Raw genomic sequence first — 11351 nt, forward strand, 5'->3', positions numbered from 1 at the left:
ACACACACAGAAACAGAGGCACACGTGCACAGTCACAGACACACATGCACACACCAAGACACATCCAGTACCCCTCGCAGCCGGGAGGAGCCCATTCTCAAAGCCCTCTTCCGTAGCCTGCAAGTTACATCCTTCCCAAACCGGAACCTCTGAAAGCTGATGCCTCTGGTGTCCATGCGTGTCCTTGACTCTGCCTTAACCGGCTGTCTTCACCCGGAAACTTGAAACATACCCCAGGCTGTGTGCGGTTGAGAAAGATCCCACACTTCGGAGACAGGCTGACCTGTGTTCTATGATAGTTGAGGCTCTGCCGGTCACTAGGTGTGGGGACCTAGGCAAGTCTCTTCACCTTTCCGAATTTCAGTTTTCTCATCTGCAAAAGGGGCTGATAATCCCCATGATGAGCCCACTGGACGGGAGCCCCTGGAAGTTCTGGGATTCAGCAAGGACTTCTCCATGGCAGGTATTTTTGTTATTTGAATGTCTGTCTCCCTCCCCAGCCTGGAGCCACCTTGTAGGTAGGGGTCTTGTCTGTTTCCACCCAAGTCCGTTTCCAGGGTTCAACAGTGTCTGCCAGGCACATGGTAAGTGAAAGCCAAAGTGTTAGTTGCTCAGTCATGTTCGACTCTGTGACCCCATGGACTGTAGCCTGCCAGGCTCCCCTGTCCATGGGATTCTCCAGGCAAGATACTGGAGTGGGTAGCCATTCCCTTCTCCAGAGGATCTTCCCAACCCAGGGATCGAACCCAGGTCTCCTGCACTTCAGGCAGCTTCTTTACGCCTGAGCCACCAGTGAAGCCCTGGCACATGGTAGGTGTTCAGCAAATATTTATGAAATAAGCAAGTCTGTATCCTTAGCTCCTAGTACAGACCGGGCACAGAGGATATGATCAATTGCAGTTACAGAGTGCTGGAAAAAGTGATACATGAAAATATAATTGCAACCATGGACCAAGCTCTAATTGTGCATCAGGCATGTCTTTTACAGCATTCCATGCTCTCCATGACAGGCATCCATTTTGTAGATGAGGAAACTGAATTCAGAGAAGTAGTTTACCAAGGTTACCTGATTTCCTGAGGGTGGCAGCTCAAATTTGGGAATCTGATTACTGAACCTAACTCTAGACTCCATGAGTAAATATTTTCCCTTGGTGACACAACTCAGCTGATGATATCCACAGCCAGCTCTGCCTTAGTAACAATGTGGACCAACTCTTTAGAGTGAATTGTCATCTTCAGTCCCTGGACGTCTCAGTATATAGCATCTGTCTGGAATATCTTCCATATGGCCATGGTTACATTTTTAAAATACTGCAATCCCAAACTCCTGATGTCTGCATTTTTCCTTGGTCCCTCTCAGCTAACATCCATCCATTGATCTATCTTTCTATCTATGACCTGACCGGTAAGGCCCATCCTGTCCTCAGATGTTTTTCCTCTGTGTTCCTGTAACCTACACAACCCCAGCCTGAATCTGTCAAATCTGTTTTCCTCTCTCTTGCATTGGTACAATCCAAGGGTTTCAAACTCAACCCACCTGTGGGCCAATTAAGCTACTTTGCATGACAACCGCATTTGGCAGTAATTGATGGAGCACAGTTAAGCATTTTGCAAATCCTGAAAGGTTGCTACACTTGTACCAGCCTTGTTTCTGCATACCTTAGAAAACAGATTCAAATCCCCACCACACCAACAATTTCCCTGAAAAAAAAAAAAAGGAATTTTATGAAAGATTTCTGCCTTTATTCAGGAGCATGCAAAATGGTAATAGCCACAGGATATGAGGCCATAATTACCTTTCCACACAAAAGTGTTAGTCGTTCAGTCATGCCCGATTCTTTGTGGCCCCATGGGCTGCAGCCCACCAGGCTTCTCTGTCCATGAGATTTTCCAGGCAAAGATACTGCAGTGGGTTGCCATTTCCTTCTCCAGGGGATCTTCCCAACCCAGGGATCAAACCCAGGTCTTCTGCACTACAGGCAAATTCTTTACCGATTGAGCTACAAGGGAGGCCACACAAAAGAAAATACAAATGTCTAAAGACAGTGGCCACCTTGCATGCAGGGGGCCAGGGCAGGCTGCAGTGACCCATCAGGCATGCCAGGTGGCCCCTCTCCCCCTGCAAGCAGGCTCCATACTCACTCACAGCTTTGCCAGGTGAATGAGCAGAACAGAGGTATCTGACAGCAGGGGAGGTTCTATTTCTGATAGCTTGAACCCTAACATGACACAGGTAGTTTTTAAGACTTTTTCTAGTGAAATCATCCTGGGAAAAAAAAAAAAAGTGAAAGTATTAGTCGCTCAGTCATGTCTGAGTCTTTGCAACTCCATGGACGGTAGCCTTCCAAGCTTCTCTGTCCATGAAATTCTCCAGGCAAGAATATTGGAGTGTGTTGTCATTCCCTTCTCAAGGGGATCTTCCCAACCCAGGGATCAAACTCGGGTCTCCTGCACTGCAGGGATCTTTCTCAACTGCACACAGCTGCTGGGGTATATTTCAGATTCTTTTCATATTCTTTGCCATCTGAGGCACCAGGGAAGACCAAAGTCATTCTCTTGCTTCCCAATTATGGCTCTATTCATTGGAATAGTCTCTGTGAACAGATTTTTTAAAAAATAATATATACACACATATGGTACATATATTAGCCAAGCAACCTGTAGTTTCCCTACCTTGCCACCTCAAATCCCTCCCCCAACTCTCTCCCTCAGCATCGGCATGAAATTCTACCACGATCAGTTCATTTCACGGGATTGAAGTTGGTCCTGGTGTGGGTGTCAGGGGATGGACTGTTTGATAGAACAGCAACTTCTCAGTGTACAGATCCAGTGGGTGGGAGGGAAGGCACGCTGATGTAGCAAAGAAGAGAGCCCTGTGAGCCAGGAAGAGCACCAGGCCCTTCACAAGTCATCTCCTCAAACACCCACAGTCTCCAGTCCCAACTCTCCTCCTTTTAGAGATGCTAAAAGAGACATTCAGAGAGAGGAAGTGACCTACCTGGTCTTTTGCGGAAAGACCAGGATGCAGGTTTGTTTGACTTCAAAGACTAAACTCTCTCCTCATATCCCCATCACCTCCCAAATGTTTTACAGTCCTACTAAAATGCTGCTGAACACACCACACTTTGTCCACCCGGGGATGACAAATGTCCTTTCAAGCGCCAATGTCAATACACTGGCGGAACCAGGAAAATGTCATATTTCCTGGGAAAATTGGTCTATTTCACTGAAACGGTGGAGCTGAGAATGCAGCACGCATGTGTGACCAGGAGAGATCGGTACAAAGACCTGAAGTGCAGAGGATGGTGGAGAAGCAAGCAGGCAGGCCCCGGGGTCCCTGCTGGGATGCCTGAGCCCCAGAAAGCAGCCCTGGAGTGCTCTTCTTTGGTGAATCCTAGTTTTTGTATTTATTTGGGCCACAGTGCATTTTACAGTCAGCTGCTGCTGAAACATCTTAGTTGACCATGGTCCCTAGCCTAACTATAAGAAACTATTGGAGTTCTAAGGCTGCCTCTCTGATATACTGTTTTTGCATTTTATTTTATTGAAGTACAGTTGATTTTCAGTGTTGCATTTCTACTGTACGGCAAAGTGATTCACTTATACATACATATATATATATGTACACGTTCCTTTTCATATGCTTTTCTATGATGGTTTATCACAGTATATTGAATACAGTTCCCTGTAGCACTTATTTGGTACTGTCATATTAAAAATGATCTGTTCTCCATGTTAGATTATAAACTCTATCATTTTTATCTTTGGTTCTCTTTTCTATGATGGTACCTTAATAGAGTAAGAGCTCTAACAGCTGGAATAAATAAATAGTGAGTTAATGTAGTCATTTTATAAGGGAAGGGCTTTAACTAACTAAAACAAGACACCTTCCGTGTGATCCTAGGAAGAGGCACGGGTGAAGACAGACACGAGCTTTTCTGTGCTAGAGACTTCTGCTGAGAAGCATCCGTGTTCATAGAATCCTAACTCCAGACTGGGCTTCAGACCAGACTCACTCTCACCCCTTCTCCAGACTCTTTCTCTCGGGGTCCCCATCTTGCCAGCTCGGTAAACGGCGCCATCGGAGGTGTGGAGCCATCCTGAGCTCTTGGATCCCTATGTCCCCACCTCCCCTCAGTTACCAAGTCTGGGTGGCCCTGCCCTCCAGGCCCCAGGGAATCGGTCCCCTGCTCACCAAGTCTCTCTGCACTGCAGCCCTCTCTTTCCTTGTCAAGGTGGCTGGCCAGGCCCCTCCCTGCTCCTCTGACTCTAGCCCATCCTCCCCTGGCTCAGAGAGAACACTAAATCACAAAGCCAGACTCCTCACAACATGCGTAAATGTCCTCCCATGGATCTCCATTTTCTGAAGAAAAAATCCAAATGTCTAGACCTGACATCCAAGACCTTTTGTTACCAGATCCCTGCTCGCTTCTCCAGCCTTATCTATAGCTGCTCCCCAAGGCACGGCCTGCACTCTCCTCCGTCCAAACAGGCGGCAGCCACTCAGAGGCCCATCTCCATGCCCCGCCTTTAACCAGGCTCTTCCCTGCTGAACGGCCCCTTCGGGCTTATCCGACTCCTCTCATTCTTCAGCTCAACTCTGGCCTCGAAGGCCCACCCCTCCCGTCTGGATGGCCCAGATGGGACGCCTCCTCTGGGCCTCCATGCCCTCCAGAGTCACTTATCACCTGGTGTCAGGAGTCTGCTTTTGGGTTTTTAAGAGGAGATTCTCAGGAGGTTGGACAGAACTCGTGGCTTAGTTAAAAACATTTGGAGGAAGATACGTGCAGAGCAAGGTGCTCCACTCCTCCCTGCTGGCCAGAAAAACGTCCCCTGGGCTGTGCTGGAAAGGACTGGGAGGGAAGAGTGAGAAAGCCGCTGCCCTGACCAAAGGGGCCTGTGTGGGGACAAAGTCCCCAGAGGAAGGACCTGCGGGCTCTCTGAGCAGAAGGGAAGGAGGACTCCCGGGGAGGAAGAGAAGCCCCAAAGGGCAGCAGAATCCACATGGCACGTAGGTGATCGGGAACGTAGACATCTCAGAGTTTACCACAGTCCTGTGAGACATAAGAAGTAATAGAATGACTCTTGGGAGCCCTAGAATGTCACAGAGGTCACACAGTCACCTGATCTGAGTTAACTCACAAACAAGAAAAGGGACCACTCCATGGTGACCCGCATTGACCAGTGACTGAACGATAAATGCCACTGAAGGTGACACCAGTGACCAGTGGCCTTCCACCCATCACCTGCGCACACCAGGCATAGATGTGATTGCTGGGGAGCGGAGGGACTGCGTTGACTGTGATTGAGCTGAGACCTACCCCAGCTAAACAGAGACTCAAAATAGAAATTGAACCTAGGCATAATAAAGAAATACAGATTTTATATGTATCCCACACCTGAGTTTGTAGACTGAAAATCCTACCCATTACAAGTGAATGAAGGAAATAACACAGTTGATAAAAGTAGCTTGGCCAGTAAGGCACACATATTCAGAGCTGGGTTGAGTAATATTTCAAGCACCCTTCCTTCCTGTGACAGGAGAAGGCAGATCCAGGATGGCTTCTCTGCAAGAATGAGGCTGGAGAGGAATTCTGAAAAATGAGTAGAAATAGGCAGGGAGGAAGACAAGAGCTGCCAAGCAGACAGAACTGCACATGCAAAGGCCCTGTGGTAGGAAGGAGCTGGGCTCATTCATGGGGGGAAATAGACTCTTGTGTCAGAAACCCTGAGAGTGAAGGTGAGTGATGAAATAGAACCCCGACTGGTGCTTCTGAAACTCTCCCTCCTCAACCCCCTTAGTTTGGGCTGGACCTAGTGACTTATTTCTAACAAACAGGATAAGATAGCCATGGGATGCCGCCTCTCAGATTAGGTTAAAAAAGACTTCCCTCTTGCACCCACTCTGTCTCTGGCTTTATCACTTGCTTGTTCTGCTGAAGCAAGCTGCCATATTGTAAGTTACCCTACGGAGAAGCCCTCATGGCAAGAAACTGAGAGAGGCTCTGACCAACAGCCAGCGAGGAGCTAAATCCTGCCAATAACTGTATGAGTGAACTTGGAAGATCAGCTCTGAGTTGAGGCTTGAGATGACCGCAGCCTCCTGTATAACTTGGTTGCAGCCTTGTGTGAAGCCCTGAGCCAGAGGACCCAACTTAGCATATGTACAGATTTCTGACTCACATAACTAGTGACATCACAAACATGTGCTGTTTTCTAAGTCGCTGCTTGGGGGCCACTGTTACACAGTGATAGATAACTAATGCAGCTGATAGGGTAAGCAGGATAAAGCAAAATATTTTCTATTTCGGTGGTTAGTCTTAGGGTTTTAGTAAATTCTCCACATGGAACCTGTGTGTAATTCACCTGAGCTTCTGACTCTGAATGTTTCTGTTTCATAAAAAAAAATCTATGTAGCATTAGGAGTTGTCTGTAAGCTAGCATCAGATTCTCTAACATGGAAATGGTCTGGAGCAATGGGAAGTTGGAAGGGACAGGAACTAACCTTTGCTGACAATCTATGGAGGACCAGGTTCTTGTAAAATGCTTTTGCTTCCAGTGTTGGCCCAGGCAGACCTTTCCAATGAAACTGAAGAAGCTTTGGTTATGGCAGGGACAACATTCTACCCTTTCTCTTTACTAAAAAGAACCCCTATATTATTGGGGTGATCTACTTACCCAGTACACTTTCCCAGCCTCCCTTGCTGTGTGCATGTGTGGGGAGGTAGGCGATAAGATAGAAGCGGAAATCACTGGATGGAGGTTCTGGTAGGTTTTTTGTTTTGTTTTGTTCTTAAATGTTGACACATCGGAGAAGTACACCCTCTTGTATTTCTCTTTCCCCTTGCTGGTGCCTGGAAATGTGGGCACGATGACTGGAGCTGTGGCAACATTTATGACCATGTCATGATCTTGATGAGGGAAGCCACACTTTAAGGATAACAGAACAAAAAGATGGAAAGAGCCTTGGTTCCCTGGAAGGGATGACATGGGAGCCACCATTCCAAGCCTGGACTCTGCAGTGTCACATGAGAGAAAAAATAATTCTTTATCTTGTTTAAGTCATGATTATCTATGTTTTCTCTTACAGGGAGCTGATAAACTAGTCAGTCCTAAGTAATACTTGCATTCTGAGTAAGGTATTTAGCTACATTTTGGAATTTCACCTTTAAATTGCCAAGACTCCAGGCTCTCAGAGAAAGATTTTCCCTTTTGCCCCTCTTGGTTAACAGTTATTAGTATGCTTTTGAATTGTGGTGTTGGAGACGACTCTTGAGAGTCCCTCGGACTGAATGGAGATCTAACTAATTAGTCCTAAAGGAAATCAACCCTGAATACTCACTGGAAAGACTAATGCTGAAGCTGAATCTCCAATACTTTGGCCACCTGATACGAAGAGCTGACTCATTGGAAAAGATCCTGATGCTGGGAAAGACTGAGGGCAAAAGGAGAAGGGGGTGGTAGAGGATGAGATGGTTGGATGGCATCACCAACTCAGTGCACATGATTTTGAGCAAACACTGGGAGATAGTAGAGGACAGAGGAGCCTGGCGTGCTTGCAGTCCATGGGGTCCCAAAGAGTCAGACGTGACTTGGGGACTGAACAGCAACAACAACAACGCTCTCCAGAGGAGAGGAGAGGGGAGGGGGCCTAAAATTTCCCGAACTTTACCCCATACAGCATACTCGACCCATTATTAGTACTTATCTCACAACATATTTGTGAGCTGGAGCTATCATCCCGTTTCACAGATGAGGAAATGGAGGCTCAGACAAATTGCATCACCCTCCAGGAAACACAGCTAGGATCTGAACCCCGACCTATCTGACTCCATAGCCTGTACTTTCTCTGTTGTTTTCCCACTGTCTCCCAGTCTAGAGCTCTGAGTCCCAGTTCAGGCAGAAGATGGGACAAGTCAGATCATCCTGAGATCCCTGGACCAGGCTGCCCGGCTCTCACTCAAATCTTCTGACTGCAGCCACGAAATGAAGGCTTCTCTACTGCAAGGTGAGTAAAGCAGACGGCCCAGCTGGTCCTCTCTGTAGCTCACTGCCATCCTGTTTACTGGCCATCTGGCCTTCATCCCTGTGATTCTCTGACTGTCCCTCCTCAAGGACCCTCTTAAAGGGACAGAAGCTCTCCTTGGTTTCATAAAGAACCTCCATTCCTAAGTGAATATATTTCCAACCTTGACCAGAGCAAGCCTACCAAAGAAAAGGCCAAAACCACAGGGTTTTCTGGGAGCAACACAAGTCTATTTCTAACCTCAGATTACAGCATCCAAAAGGATTACCTGTTCTAAGCAAACACACTCACAACCCGTGACAGGATTGCAATCAGAGCCACCTGACTCCTCAGCAGGCTTCAAATATTCCCCAGCGAAACCTGCTTTATCCTGTTCAAAACTCCTCTGCCTGTCCCAGGAAAGATTGGAAATACACTCTTTCTAGGAGCCGCTGGAAAATTAGCCCACATTGGGAGAAGCCTAGATGATGCTGAATTGGGGACAGAAAGGTCCATTTGAGAGAGGAAAAAAAAAAAAAGTTCTTTGTAACCAGGACAAGGCTAAACTTCCCTTCTCTCCATTGGTCCAAATCTATGCCAGCCTCCCACTGGCATCCGTGGGTGTGTGAGAACAAGCTATGCATTTCTATAGAGACTGTCGCCACAGTACTAAGGGCCTTATGCTGCTATTTCAAGAGGAAAAATAATCAAAAGGTCAAAGGAAGAAAATCTACCATAGAGCTTTTCAAACTACAAATATTTGTTAATGCTTTAGCGAGTGCCAGCCATAGCAAGACGGGCTGGGAGAGATGACCTGTCTTGCAACCCCCAGGACTCAAGCACAGGATTGGGCACTCCATCTGTGATCCAATTTCTTTCTCACAACAACCTCGAAAAGGCAAAACAGTACAATCCTCAATTTGTCAAGTGGGGGAAAAATGAATTTAAGGAACTTGCCTATGGGCATCAGAAGTGTCATACTGGATAAGACCAAATCCCAATAGAGGGTCCATTTAGGGGGTGGGGGAGATGCTGAGTGTAAAGTACAGTTTGATCTGTTTAAGGAGACACGGGGTGAATTAGGGAGCTGACAGGCAGGGGAGGGAGAGGGAGGAATCAAGATGGCAGAGGAGTAGGACATGGAGCTCACCTCCCCCTACAAATAAATCAATAAATATACCTGCAAGTGGAGCCATTTACACAGAACATCTACTTAACACTGCAGAAGACCTCAGACTTCTGAAAAGGCAAGGAAACCTCCCCATAACTGGGTAGGCTAAGATCATGGCATCTGGTCCCATCACCTCATGTCAAATAGATGGGGGAAAATTGGAAACAGTGATTGACTTTATTTTCTTAGGCTCCAAAATCACTATGGATGGTGGCTGCAGCCATGAAATTTAAAAGGACGCTTGTTTCTTGGAAGAAAAGTTATGACAAACCTAGAATGTGTATTAAAAAGCAGAGACATTACTTTGCCAACAAAGATCTGTATGATCAAATCTATGGCTTTTCCAGTAGTCATGTATGGATGTGAAAGTTGGACCATAAAGAAGGCTAAGTGCTGAAGAATTGGAGCTTTCGAACTGTGGTGTGGGAGAAGACTCTTGAGAGTCCCTTTGACTGCAAGATCAAACCAGTCAATCTTAAAGGAAATCAACCCTGAATATTCATTGGAAAGACTGATGCTGAAGCTCCAGTACTTTGGCCACTTGATGCAAAGAGCCAACTCATTGGAAAAGCCCCTGATTCTGGGAAAGATTATAGGCAAAAGGAGAAGGGGGAGGCAGAGGACAAGATGGTTGGATGGCACCACCGACTCAATGGACATGAGTTTGAGCAAGCTCCCAGAGATGGTGAAGGACAGGGAAGCCTGGCGTGCTGCAGTCCATGCGGTCGCAAAGAGTCAGACATGACTGAGTGACTGAACAAAAACTGGGTAGGATAAAAAAAGAGAGAGGGGGGAGAGAGAGGGAGCTGATAGGGGTGCTGAGGCGGCTGGGAGGAGCACAGAGAAAATCTCACACTGTCTGTTGGCCTGAGGGGCAAGGAAAGAAAACATCATTGTCAGCTAGTGGGGACTGCAGGGGAGAAAGCCCCCCTGGACTTGGAGCAGCAGGAGCTGGGTGGAGAGTGAATGGGAGGGGTGGCAAATGGAGCATCTCCAGCACAGGGACATCTACTGACCACACTGGGGCCATGCTGGCCCTGCTGGGTGGTGCCAAGCCCCATCCAAACAACCGAGGATGGAAGGGGAATGCTTCCCAGTAGGAACTGGCAATCACTATGCTAATTCTGGTTAACAGCCGCCAAAGCCAGTGGCTTACATGAACAGGCATTTTTTTTCTTGCTCGTGCATCTGAGGACAAATTGTGCCCCTGCTGGGGTCGCCTGGGCTAGGCTCCAGGCTCCAGGTTGAGTTGGGTCTGCGCCACTTGCTCCTCATCTGACGTGGATTTTCTCATCTCAGATGACAGGTACACAGACCAACCGCACAAGCACGCTGAGACCCTCTGCTCACGTCGTGTCCTCCATATCCCACTGGCCAGTACAAGCCTCTCAACCAAGCCCAATAACAGTGCCACGAGCGGATAAAACTCCAGCTACTTGACTGAGAAGCACTGAAAACCCATGAGCCGAATAACATGATGTACAACCCTGCTCTATAGGAATGAAGAATCAGAAGCAACATTTTAATCTACCATCTTCCCCAGAGGAAAATAAAAATGTTAATACCAAAAGAAGAATAGAAATAAATTCAAAACTACCCACGTCAACCGCAGTGGTCTCATGAAATGTTCATTTGGACAAGCCGGAGAAGTTTGGGGGGATGAGTGTATATTTGCTGGATTCTTGGGGTCAAGTCTCAAAAATTAGTAAGAGGTTGTAGAGGTTGGAGCAGGGAAGGTCTCTAGTGGAGATTTCGGGACTCTGAACTCAATGGCATCCTATTTGTGACACTTACAAATGACATGATGATTACATTCCAGAAATTATGAAGTTAGGGGTTACAACCCAACTGAAATACTTGGAGCCTAAAATATTGTCAGCGGCATGTATAAGAGACAGAATCCAATCACAAGATGTTCAAAGGGTAAGTCATTCCCATTGGGACTCAGTTTTGAATTTACCTAGGCTAGATTTATGTCCCAGGATGTGATCTATCCTGGAAAAGGTTCCATGTACGCTTGAGAAAAAGGTGAAATTCATTGTTTTGGGGTGAAATGTCCTATAGATATCTATTAGGTCTAACTGTTCTATTATATCATTTAAAGATTGTGTTTCCTTGTTAATTTTCTGTTTAGTTGATCTATCCATAGATGTAAGTGGGGTGTTAAAATCTCCC

General features: G+C 46.8%; 1 long non-coding RNA gene across 1 annotated transcript; it reads left to right on the forward strand.

Annotated features, from left to right (window-relative positions):
* Positions 1-251: 251 nt before the first annotated feature.
* Positions 252-11064, forward strand: LOC129553024 (uncharacterized). The gene is made up of 3 exons (XR_008685385.2): positions 252-463; positions 7875-8008; positions 10476-11064. It is a non-coding gene; the product is annotated as an uncharacterized LOC129553024 (long non-coding RNA).
* Positions 11065-11351: the final 287 nt, after the last annotated feature.

The sequence above is a fragment of the Moschus berezovskii genome, chromosome 18 (assembly GCF_049115385.1).
Source record: "Moschus berezovskii isolate FMDL1 chromosome 18, NW_MosBer_1.0, whole genome shotgun sequence".
In the NCBI taxonomy this organism is placed as follows: domain Eukaryota; kingdom Metazoa; phylum Chordata; class Mammalia; order Artiodactyla; family Moschidae; genus Moschus; species Moschus berezovskii.